The sequence below is a fragment of the Chiloscyllium plagiosum genome, unplaced genomic scaffold (genome assembly GCF_037043375.1).
Source record: "Chiloscyllium plagiosum isolate Xiang-an unplaced genomic scaffold, Cpla_swu_hap1 HiC_scaffold_30, whole genome shotgun sequence".
Classification (NCBI taxonomy): domain Eukaryota; kingdom Metazoa; phylum Chordata; class Chondrichthyes; order Orectolobiformes; family Hemiscylliidae; genus Chiloscyllium; species Chiloscyllium plagiosum.
Window position 1 is genome coordinate 5,549,314 of NW_028270168.1, and position 13,150 is coordinate 5,562,463.

At 43.2% G+C, this 13,150-nt stretch overlaps 1 pseudogene; it reads right to left on the bottom strand.

Moving 5' to 3' along the window:
- Positions 1–10,218: 10,218 nt before the first annotated feature.
- Positions 10,219–11,244, bottom strand: LOC148142127 (uncharacterized; annotated as a pseudogene).
- Between the last annotated feature and the right edge of the window lie 1,906 nt (positions 11,245–13,150).

The following is a 13,150-nucleotide window of genomic DNA, read 5'->3' on the forward strand; positions in this document are numbered from 1 at the left end:
GCTTTGTCTGCAACGGTAGTAGATTCGCCAACTTTAAGTGCATTCAAGTCGTCATTGGACAGGCATATGGACGTATATGGAATAGTGTAGGTTAAATGGGCTTCAGATTGGTATGACAGGTCGGCGCAACATCGAGGGCCGAAAGGCCTGTACTGTGCTGTAATGTTCTATGTTCTAAATCTCCCTAAATTAGAGAACCAGGGGACGAGGGAGAATGAGGAATTGATGGAAATTAATGTTGCTAAGAAGGCTGTGGTGGAGAAATGAATGAAACTAAAGGTTGGTAAGCTCCTGGAATGTGATATTCTATATCCCAGAGTGTTAAAAGAGGTTGCTATGGAGGCAGTGAATGTAATGCTGATCATCTTTCAAAATTCTGTAGATTCTGAATAGTTCCTTCAGATTGGAAAGTAGTAAAGTGTTATCTCACTATTTAAGAAAGGAGGGAAATGCTGAACTACAGACCTGTTAGCCTTACATCAGCCCCGGGGATTATAAAGCATATGATCAATGGACACTTGGATAAAAATGTTTCGAAAAAAACAGAGTTAATGTTTCAAAACCATTTGGACACTTCCAAAGAACAGGGCAAAAGTGAGGACTGCCGATGCTGGAAATCAGAGTCTAGATTAGAGTGGTCTTGGAAAAGCATAGCAGATCAGCAGCATCTGAGGAGCAGGAAAATCGACATTTCAGGCAAAAGCCCTTCAGCAGGAAAGGGTTTCCTGATGAAGGGCTTTTGCCTGAAATGTCGATTTTCCTGCTCCTTGGATGCTGCCTGATCTGCTATGCTTTTCCATGACCACTCTAATCTAGACTTCCAAAGAACAGCTGTGTTGGACTTGAAGGTTAACTCTGTTTTTCTCTGCACAGACCTGCTAAATTTCTCCAGCATTTGATGTTTTAATTTCAGATTTCCAGCATCTGCAGTGTGTTGCTTCTCTTTGAAATTTCAGTACTTTCCAGGATGATCACAATAATCTTTCATGCAGCAAAATGGAGAGTGAACTTAATTAGATAATAATAGAGAGTAGGAAGTAGGAATCACTGCAGGTGGAAAAGTTCTTCAGCATCACTGAATAATGTGAATGATGTTCTACTTGTGTACAAGTGCCCGGATTATTCTTCATCTTCATCCAGGGTTACAACATGGGGTAAACTTTCCTGCTTATTGTAAACCAGCAACACAGAAAAGATTTATCCGTGAAAATTCGAGAGGCCAAGTACTATTTAAAGTAAAAATTTACAACTTTATTTCTTAAAGTATAACAGAGAATAATTAACTAACAACTATTTACAACTCCTTCCTCTAACCTACCTTTTACCTTCCCTTTCTACAATTCTAGTCCGATAAAGCTCCCAAGTAAGATTTACAAAACAAAACTTCTTATCTCAAAACCAGGCAGCTTTCAGTTTTTCTGTATTCCTGATTGATAAAGGTACCTTAAGAGAGCTATTTTTCAGGCAGTCTTTAAATGCTGGTAGCTTGGCAGTTCTCCCCACCAACTGTTCAATTTTCCCCAGTCTTATACCCCCAATGCATCGAATTGTGTCATTGGCTTTTAAGATTGTCAATATACTAAATTCAAACTTGATTGGAGTTTGATATTTTTGGGGGTATAATTTAAACTGATAGCCCTAATTCAAATCTGTTTTGTCATTTCCAGGTAACCAGATACACTAGATACCCCAGTAGCTGGAACATATGGTACATTGTGCCTTATTGAGAACGCGTGGTGCTGTCACTGCTAGCTTTTAACTCTCTTAAAGATACAGTACACCCACACCTTCATAACACCAGTGTTTCAGAGATTCTGTCCATTCTGACAGCAGTCAATGCTGCTCATCTCATCTTTCCATGCAGAATATTTTTTGCAGTAACTTCAGATGGATCTTGACCATCCTGACTTTGAATCTTGAATGAAAGTAAAAACGTCAGAATAAATTTTTGCTGATTCTTCACAAGTTTTGTGTAAGTTTTTTGAAGAACTGAATCTCCATTCTGCAGTTTTCCCAATGATTCACTCCTTTCTTGAGAATGTGCGTGAGGACCTCAAGCTGTTACTTAGCTCTACTCTGATGGCACAACTTCACCACACATCAGTCTCACAATGTCAGCTCTTCTCTTCAACAGAAATAATTATAAAAGAGATAAAACTAATAAGTGTCTGGTCAAGTGGACAGAGCACATTCTTAATGAACAATCCATCTGTCTTCATCTTGACACAACAGCCCACTGGCCAGCTTTCCTGTGAGGACAATAAACTTTGGGGTACGATTACTAATCTTGCTCTTTCTGTTTCAGATGAAGGTACAGTTCCAGACCAGCTTTTCTGCAATCCCACTCCGACATCATTTCAAATGGCCAACTCATGAAGACTTGCAATCTCTCCACCGTGCTTGGATCAGTGAACAGTGGACTTGAGAGAAGGTAGCAGTTTGGGAATACATTCAATAACAAGTGGAATACTCTTAACGATTCTGCTAAGAAAGTTAACAAAATTAAAGCCAAAAGAACTGTGGAAACTGTAAATCAGAAACAAAAACAGAAATTGCTGGAAAAGCTAAGCAGGTCTGGCAGCATCTGTGGAGAGAAATCAGAGCGAATGTTTCAAGTCTGATATGACCCTTCTTCAAAACTGAAGACCATCCTGAAGAAGAATCATATTGGACTTGAAACATTAACTCTGGTTCTCTATCCACAGATACTGTCAAACCTGCTTAATTTCTTTCGCTTTCTCTGCATTTATTTCAGATTTCCAGCATCCACAATATTTTGCTTTGAGTTGTGATCCCTATCCAACCATCACACTCTCTGATCATAAATCTCAATTTAGTAAACATTTCACCTGTTATTTCACAAGTAGATTGTCTAGTCAATTAGTTTAAGTCATGTGATTTCTTAAAAATGATGTTTTGCTAGATGCTAAAAGCAATGATTTTCTGATACTTAAAAAAGATGTAATTTTTACAGAACAGAAAATTAAAAACCATTTGTCTCTAATTTAGAATCCAAGTTTCCTAATAGCAATACTATACTATAAATCTTCACCACAAAAACACAGAGTTCCGTGGAAAGGTTACTACCTAAAACATTAACTCAATTTTTTTCTCCACTTCCAGTATCTTCTGTTTCGATCTCAGATTTCCAGCATCCACAATACTTTGCCTTTGGAATCAGCTGTATGTACTTGGTGGAGTTTCTAAGGTGGTTACAATAATTGTACATGACATTGTGATACATTCTGTTTGCAATTTAACTGCTGGGGCAGTGCAATGACCAACCAGAGGCATTAGTGTAGCGTGCAAATATTAGGGTTGGATGGTATTGTTAAGCAGCTGATGAGCTAATAGCGAGTGCTCCTCATGGATAGTAATGGAGGAGATGACTGGGCCACTCCCCATGAGCAAATCAAAACCCTATGGCAACATTTACCATGGGTAAGTATTTTTAAATAGGGACAGCAATGAGTAGCACTCTGGTGCACCAGACGACATGACTGCTGATTCACAGCCTTCATTGTATGTTTCTTTAAATCCAACAAGTTGGAACCTTCACAATTGAGTGCTACTAAAATATTTTAAAATTATCTCCTGTATAATCAACAGAATCACTGAATGTAGTGAGCCTCTGGATGTCTACTACCTGTGATTGGTGGGCAGTAGTAAGGTGGACAGAGATAAACATGCCTTTGAATATCTGGTCACAGTATTGGACCCTTAGACATCTGTTCCTGATTGGATTGCTAGTGGTCATTGAAATAACTCGACAGAGGCTGGTATCCCATCACCAAGTCATCCTTTATTTACATGAGCACAGTTCTAGACATTGGTCCAGAGCCAGCACTCAGAGTGAACAGAACCTCTGACACTCCTGTTTATAAAATTTTATTAAACAAATTACAAAACACAGTTTACAAAAAAAAGTTAACATTTACAGCTGTATACAACAGCAATTTTACAAGGGAGAGGAGCAGCAAAGCTAGGCCCCAAACCCTACCATTCAACCAGTTAACAGGGAAATGAGGACAAACCTCAAATCCCACTTTCACATATAAAAGACAGCACCAATGACATTTGTACATAATAAGCTAATCCAGTTACATAAATAGTGCAGACAATACAGACCCGCCAAGCCCCCGTCCCTCCCACCTTCCGACCACTCTAAGGCAGCCCGCCTCTACGCACCTTCCGGCTCTCGGTCCACCTCATGCACCTTCCAGTTCTCAGTCCGCCCTGACACGCCTTTCGACCACCTCAAGGACAGCCTGCCCCAGTACCCACCCGGGGTGACAGCGGTCAGGACGGCCTACCCACCTTCTGGCTTCACTAACCACCCTCAGCACCTTTCGACCACCTCTGGGGCAGCCCGCCCCGGTGACACTCCTGTTTATAATATTTTATTAAACAAATTACAAAACAGTTTACAAAAAAACAGTTAACATTTACAGCTGTGTACAACAGCAATTTTACAAGGGAGAGGAGCAGCAAAGCTAGGCCCCAAACCCTACCATTCAACCAGTTTATAGGGAGATGAGGACAAACCTCAAATCCCAGTTTCACATATAAAAGACAGCACCAATGACATTTGTTCATAAAAGGACAATCTAGTTACATAAATAGTGCAGACAATATAGACCCAGCAAGCCCCCGTCCCTCCCACCTTACGACCACTCTAAGGCAGCCCGCCTCTACGCACCTTCCGGCTCTCGGTCCACCCCATGTCCCTTCCAGTTCTCAGTCCGCCCTGACACACCTTTCGACCACCTCAAGGACAGCCCGCCCTGGTACCCGCCCGGGGTGACAGCGGTCAGGACGGCCTACCCACCTTCTGGCTTCACTAACCACCCTCAGCACCTTTCGACCACCTCTGGGGCAGCCCGCCCCGGTGACACTCCTGTTTATTTTCTTTTATTTTATTAAACAAATTACAAAACAGTTTACGAAAACATTTACAGCTATACACAAGAGACAACAATTTTACAAGGGAGAGGAGCAGCAAAGCTAGGCCCCAAGCCCTCCCGTTCAACCATTTTACAGGGAGATGAGGACAAACCTCAAATCCCAGTTCCATATATGACAAGACAGTGACAATGACATTTGTACATTAGACAATACTGTTACATACAAAAGTGCAAACAATACAGACCCAGGTAGCCCTCGCCCCTCCCACCTTCCGACCACTCTAAGGCAGCCCGCCCCTACCCACATTCCGGCTTCACTAACGACCCTCAGCACCTTTCGACCACCTCTGGGGCAGCCCGCCCCGGTGACATTCCTGTTTATATTTGTCAACCAGGGCTCTCTGATGGGACTAGATTAATAGCCCCAATCAGTGAACATCCTGTTCTATGAGATCTACTTGGCTGACCTCATTACAATCACTACAACCATGATTCAAATGTACCCAAAAATCACAATCAATATGAAGACAGCAGCAGATCAGTGATTGTACAATTAATTCCTTTGGTCCCTCAACCAGCCCATTCCTAAATACACGCTGAGTGATAATGAAGTTGAAATTTACTCCGAGTCTTTATATTATTTATACACAGTTGATAATCTCAAAATGCATGTGATAAGAAATTGTCAAAGAGAAAGATATTTGACATTTATGGTATGAATTAGGAATTTGTTCACCAGCTTGTTGATTCTTCGGGTAAGGACCAGACATGATGTGTGTTGCCCAATAATAATAAAGGCCAGTGAAAATTGTAATCTGTTTTTGCATATTTTTTCACTTTGTCTAACATAAAAAGAGCAACTGTGTCAGGGGAAAATATTAATCATTTCAACATCCTGTACCCTCTGTCCCATTATCCTGCTGCCATGCCCTCTGATGTGCCATGGAGATTGTTTCAGAACAAGAATTTGCTTTTCCCACTGTTGACCAAGGTATTGTTGAGTGCAGGAAAGGCAACATTTGCTACACTGATCCTGGAATACGCAAGCAGGAAACTGCCCACCAACCTCCTACAGCTTCTGGTAAACAATCTTAATGGGGCGACAGCTCTTTTCCATCACTGCAATGTGAACGTGTGGCCAGAAATGGTTCTTTTTTTTTCAAAAAAAGACCTATCCAAAATTGTATTTTTTTGGCAGACTGACTACACTTATACAGCACCAATCTAGTCTCACTAGTGGTACAAAGCGTGTCAACAATGCAATCTCAGCTGATTTACTCCGACACTCAGGTTGGATCAATGCCCAAAACAGTGTAAGAATGATTTGACAAGTATGAAAGGGGCATTATTCTGCAACTTGCAAAACGTGATTGAAAAATAAGCACACTTGCACAGATCTTTCCTTATTCAGTTCATAAATTGCTGTGATTTTTAATATAAAAATGATCAGAAACAAATCAGGAATATAGTTATACTGAGGTAATGTCACTCACCAGTATTCTAGAGCCCTAGACAAATGCCCTGAGTATATAAACCTTTAAGCCACTGGGTCAGCCAGTGGAATTTGATCTTAAATAGTAAAATATGGATTATTTGGAAAAGGGAACAGGACAAGGGAGTACTCAATGAGTGGCAAGCCATGAGGAAGCTCAGAGAACCAGAGAGATCTTGGGATGCTTGTTTACAGATCCCCAAGCTAGACAGGACAGGTTAATAGGGTTGTTATGAAGGCAGAGTCTAAATCAGAGTGATGCTGGAAAAGCTCAGCAGGTCAGACAGCATCCGAGGAGCAGCAAAATCGATGTTTCGGGCAAAAGCCCTTCATCAGGAATGAAGGCAAGGAGCCTCCAGGGTGGAGAGATATGAAGGCATATGGAACTTGTCTTTCTCAGTCATGGCATAGATTATAAAAGTAGGGACGTTATGTTGGAGCTACACAGGGCTTTGGTGAGACCACAGCTGGAGTACTGTGTGCAGTTCTGGTCATTGCATGATAGGAAGGATGTGAATACACTGGAGGGAGTGCAGAGGAGATTCACCAGGATACTGCCTGGGATGGAATATTGCAGTAATGGAGAGAGGCTGGATAAGCTTGAGTTGCTTTTTTATGGAGCAGAGATGGTTGGGGTGGGCAAAGACAGAAATGCAGCAGGTCTGGCAGCAACTGTTGGAAGAAAGGAGAGTTAACATTTTGAATCCACTGACCCTTCATCAGAATTGTTCTTAGCTTGGAAAAAGTGGCATTTATTTGGAAGACAATTTGGAGGGGTGGGGGGGGGGGGGGGGGGTTGTGGGGCTGAAGGGGAGAAGTGGAGATGGAGCACAAAGAAAGAGTTATAAAAGGGGTATGTAACCAAGAAGATAATGGAGAGCAGGCCAGGACAGAAGAAAAGCTGAATGAGTGGTAATAAGAACAAAGAGTAGGAGGGAATGGGTGAGCTGGACCGAAAGCAACCCATACAGTGTGAGAACAGGTCTAGGAGCAGGTGGCAATGGATGCGTGTTAAAAACAAAGCATGTTATAACAGGACTGGGTGTGGGGGTGGATAAAAACATGGAAGGATTGAATCAGAGTCTAAAGTTATTGAACTTGATGTTGAGTTCTAGAAGCTGCAGTGTTCCCAATGGTAAAATGAGGTGCTGTTCTTCCAGTTTGCACTGAGCTTCACTGGATCACTGCAGCAAGCCTGAGATGGAGGTGTCAGCCAGGGAATACGGTAGGGTGTTGCAGCAGCAGGTAACTGGAAGCTCAGGGTTATCTTTTGTGGAACAGACTGTAGGTGTTCTGCCATGCAGTCACCCAGTTTCATCTCCCCAGTGTAGAGGAGACCACATTGTGAGCAGTGAATGCAGTCGAATATATTGAGTGAAGTGCAGGTAAATCACTGAATCACCTGGAAGGTGTGTCTGGGGCCTTGGATAGTGAGGAGGAAGGAGGGAAATGGGTAGGTATTACATGTTCTGCAATTGTCCGGGAACTTGGGGTGTGGGAAATGGAGGAGGAGAGGTCCAGGGACTCCTGGATCCATGAACTAGACGAATAGAAAGCAGCTGTTCCCCTTAGTCGAAAGGTCAATGACAAAGGGACATAATTTTAAAGTGAAAGGCAGGAGATTTAGAGGGGATTTGAGGAAAAACATTTTCACCCAGACGGTGATGGGGGTCTGGAATGCACTGCCTGGGAGGGTAATTGAGGCAGGAAACCTCACAACCTTTAACAAATACTTTGATGAGCCACTTGAAGTCTCATAATGTTCAAGGCCATGGGCCAAGTGCAGGAACGTGGGACTAGTATCAGCTGTAGCATATTTTTGGTGTAATGAAGGAATTGAAGGGTTCCATAAAACCCTTTAGAGATGAAAATCTGCCCTCTTTAGCTTGTCTGGTCTACATCTAACACAATATCCACAGCAATATGGGTAGCTCTTAACTGCCCTCTGAAATGGATACTCAGTAAGAAGGAATATCAGGGATTGGCAACAAATTCTGATGTTTCCAGTGACACCCACATCCCAATAAAGAATAAAGGAGAAAGAAATCAATCATTCTTATATTCAAGAGCATTTGAGCTGTTGTACTCCAATAGAAATCTCCCTGGTTGCTAGTTCCAATTAATGAGCGCTATTAATAAACTCCCTTACCAGCCGAACTTCAGAATCAGTTTCTTGAACTGAACCTTCATGTCAGCAAGATCTGCATAACAACAGGGATGCTCCCAGATGCTCCTGCAGTACTTAGATTCTGAAGCTTTGACAAATAGCCCTGACAAGTCACGTTTCTGCTGAATAGCCAGCAATTAATGTGTTTTTGCTTTGTGCAGGCCAGAAGGAATAATGCTTTGCTGTTGTAAAATTGACAGATGCGGGCTCCAATTGCTCCAACAGTTGAAACTTCAAATTGGCAAAAGATTTGTATTATTATTTCCAACGTAAACATCACAAACATCTTGATTTGAGACTAAATGATCCCATGAGTTCACTTGCAGTGTGTGTGATTGGGGAGGTATAAGCTGTGACATTTAGACAATTTACAATTCATTTTGGGATTGTTTGATAAAAGCAAGGATAGTCAGCAGGCTAAAGGTTCTCAGCTGATGAGAAGTAGACTTGAAGGAAGCTTAAAAATGGAGAAAATGTGTTGCATTTTAGTAAGGCAAACCAGGGCCACACTTATACAGTTAATAGTATGGCCCTGGGGAGTGATGCCGAACAAAGAGACCTAGGGGTGCAGGTTCATAGTTTCTTGAAAGTGGATTTGCAGGTAGACAGAGTGGTAAAGAAAGTGCTTGGAGTGCGTGCGGTCATTGGTCAGTGCGTTGAGTATAGGAGTTGGAATGACATGTTGTGGCTGTACAGGACGTTGGTGATGCCACTTTTAGAATACTGCATTCAATTTTGGTCTGCCTGCTATAGGAAAGGGTTAAACTTGAAAAGATTTATAAGGATGTTGCTGGGATTGGACTGTTTTAGAGATGCTGCTGTTGGACTGGGGTGTACAAATTTAAAATCAAAAAACACCAGGTTATAGTGCAACAGGTTTAATTGGAACCACTAGCTTTCGGAGTGCTGCTCCTTCATCAGGTGTTTGTGGAGAATAAGATTGTAAGACACAGAATTTATAGCAAACGCTTACAGTGTGAAAAATGCTTATATGTTGAAAAAGACCTGGATTGTTTGTTAAGTCTCTCATTTTTGAATGAATATGTTGGTTTCAGTTCTTTCATATGTAAATCGCAGAACTTTTTTTAAGTTACATTCTCAAGCGAACTTTAACAATTGGTGTCATGTCGGCCCAGATAATGCATTGAAGGTATGAGGTGGCCTGTGTGAGGCTGTCTGTGCCACAATGTTCTGACTGATTCTAATCTAAAAAAGGGATTTACAGAATCTTACATGGATTCATGCAGTTTTTGAGCAAAACAAAATATAATTCTGCAAGTACAAATTCACCCCACAAACTTATATTTTATGTGTGTGTGTGTGTAGTGCAGTGGGGTCACCTGTAGTGTGACATGAACCCAAGGTCCTGGTTGAGGCTGCCCCCATGGGTACCGAACTTGGCTATCAGCCTCTGCTCTGCAACTTTGCATTGTTGCCTGCCCTGAAGTCTGCCTTGGAGGACAGTCACCCGAGGGTCCGAGGTCGAATGTCCCAGACCGCTGAAGTGTTCTCTGACTGGGAGGGAACACTCCTGTCTGTTGATTATTGTGCGGTGCCCATTCATCCATTGCTATAGCCTCTGCTCGGTCTCACTAATATACTATGCCTCAGGGCATCCTTGCCTGCAGCGTATGCAGTACACAACATTGGCTGAGTCACATGAGTAACTGCTGTCTACATGGTGGGAGGTGTCCCCACGGCATATTGGTGTTATCCCTGTCGCCACTCTGACACGTCTTGCGCCTATCGTGACAGGGTTGTCTGGTGTTGTCCTGAGGGCCGGGCAGCTTGCTACGAACAATGATCTGTTTGAGGTTTGGTGGTTGTTTAAAGGTGAGTAGTGGAGGTGTGGGGAAGGTCTTGGCGAGGTGCTCATCCTCATTGATAATGTGCTGCAGGCTGCGAAGAACATGGCATAGTGTTTCGGCTCCTGGGAAGTACTGGCCAATGAAGGGTACCCTGTCGGTTGCAGGTCATGTCTGTCTCCTGAGGTCATTACGGGTTCTCACTGTTGCACGTTGGAACTGGCGGTCAATGAGTTGAGCATCATATCCCATTCTTATGAGGGTGTCCTTGAGCACTTCTAAGTGCCCGTCACGTTCTTCCTGATCTGAACAGATCCTGTGTATGCGTAGGGCTTGTCCATAGGGGATGGCTAATTTAATATCTTTTGGGTGGAAGCTGGAGAAGTGTAGCATTGTGAGGTTGTCTGTGGGATTGCGGTACAGTGTGGTGTTGAGGTGCCCATCACTGATGGAGATGCATGTGTCCAAGAATGAGACAGATAGTCGAGAATAGTCCATGGTGAGTTTGATGGTGGGATGAAACTTGTTGATGTCACTGTGTAGTTTTATCAGTGACTCCTCGCCATGGGTCCAGAGGAAGAAAATGTCATCAATCTACCTGGTGTATAATATTGGTTGGAGATCCTGCGTAGAGAAGAAGCCTTGTTTGAACCTATGCATGAAAATGTTGGCATATTGGGGTGCAAACTTGGTCCCCATAGCTGTTTGGTGTGTCCGGATGAAGAACTGGTTGTCAAATGTGAAGACGTTGTGATCGAGGATAAAGTGGATGAGTTGTAGGATGGTGTTTGGAGACTGGCAGTTGTTGGTGTTGAGTACTGAGGCAGTTGCCGCAATGCCATCATTGTGGGGGATGCTAGTGTAGAGTGTGGAAACGTCCACTGTGACGAGGAATGTTCTCGGCTCGACTGCTCCATGGGTGCTGAGTTTCTGTAAGAAATATGTCGTGTCGTGACAGAAACTGGGGGTGCCCTGTACAATGAGTTTCAAGATGCCTTCAACACAGCCAGAGAGGTTTTCTCACCGGGTTCCATTGCCTGATACGATGGGACGTCCTGATGTGTTGGCTTTGTGTATCTTTGGAAGGCAGTAGAAGTCGTCTATGCAAGAAGTATGTGGGATGAGTGTGCATAGGGAACTCTGAAGAACTGGGTCCAAAGACCTGATTAATGTGTTTAGTTCACGGGTGTGATCTTTGGTCAGATCAGCTGGTAGTTGCCTGTAGTGTTTCTGGTTGTTCAGTTGTCGGTATACTTCCTTGCAGTAATCTAATCTATTCTGAATGGCAATGGTGTCTGCTGGTTTGATGACAATGTTGTGACTAGTTTTGAGAGCACGGATGGTGTGACATTTTGCTCCACCTTGTGGGTGCGGCTGATGAATCTGGCGTTTATATATTTCCTGATGGTTTGAGCATACATGTCAAGCCCAGGGCAGCAGCCCTCCGCTGGGGTCCAAGTTGGTCCTTCTTTGGTCACTCCTCCACAGATCCTTGTGATAACTGTTCCAGTTCCTTGGTAGACTCACTGGGATCAGTGCTGGCATCTTGAAAGAATTCCTGGAGTCTCATTCGTCTGATGAATTCCTCCGTGTCTGCTGCAAGAACCATGGGGTCCATTTTGGTGATGGGGCAGAAATTGAGACACCGCTAAGAATTTCAATCTTTTCTGGTTGAAGGATGTGGTCCAATAAGTTGATGGTCGACTTCCCCGCGGTGATATGTTTTCCACCGTGGTGCCAGGGTGGGCTTGGCTACTGCTGGTGGTGACGCCAGGTTTCTCCAGTTTCTTGTTCTTGGTGTGCATGTACGTGATGTAGCTTTGTCGCCTTGCCTCTTTGGCAATATCCCATAACTGTACCACTGTATCCTGAGCGCAGGCTGAGAGTGTGGACACCATCTTAGGTTCAAGGTTATGGTGCCTGCTGTAGAGTTGGTGTATGAGATGATGGAGGAGTTTGCGAGAGATGCAGTAGCAAAGTCTCTCCATGTAGTCTGTGTTGTAGGATAACTTGAGTGGGTTCGTGATCCTTAATCCTTTTGAGATCTTTCCTGCTTTCCTGCATTTGTTTAGAAACTTAATGTCTATGTCGATATGTGCGATCGTCTTGGAGATCCTCTCCACGTTGAGCCTGCAGTTAGTGGTGTCAATAGTGGTCATGATTTGGAGACACCGGTCCTAGACTGGGGTGTACTAAGCTAAAAATCACACAACACCAAGTTAGAGTCCAACAGGTTTAATTAGAAACAGTACTTCAGGGACAGGCTAGGGCTATTTTCCCTGGAGGCTGAGGGGTGACACTATAGAGGTTTATAAAATTATGGGGGGCATGGATAGGATAAATAGGCAAGGTCTTTTTTTCAAGGTATAAGAGTTCAAAACTAAATGGGAACATGTTTAAGGTGAGAGGGGAAAGTTTTAAAAGGAATCTAAGGGGCAACTTTGTCACGCAGAGGGTGGTGCGTATATGGAATGAGCTGCCAGAGGAAGTGGCGGAGGCTGGTACAATTACAACATTTAAAATGCATCTGGATAGGTATATGAACAGGAAGGGTTTAGAGGGATATGGGCCAAATATTGGCAAATGGGATTCGATTAATTTAGGATATCTGGTCAGCATGGATGAGTTGGACCAAAGGGCCTGTTTCCCTACTGTATACTTATAATTCTACAGCTCTGTGAGTCCCTGTTCAATAGCAATATCTGTTTTGAAGGAGCAGCACTCCAAAAGCTTGTTATTTCAAATAAATCTGTTCGACCATAACCTGGTGTTGTGTGACCTC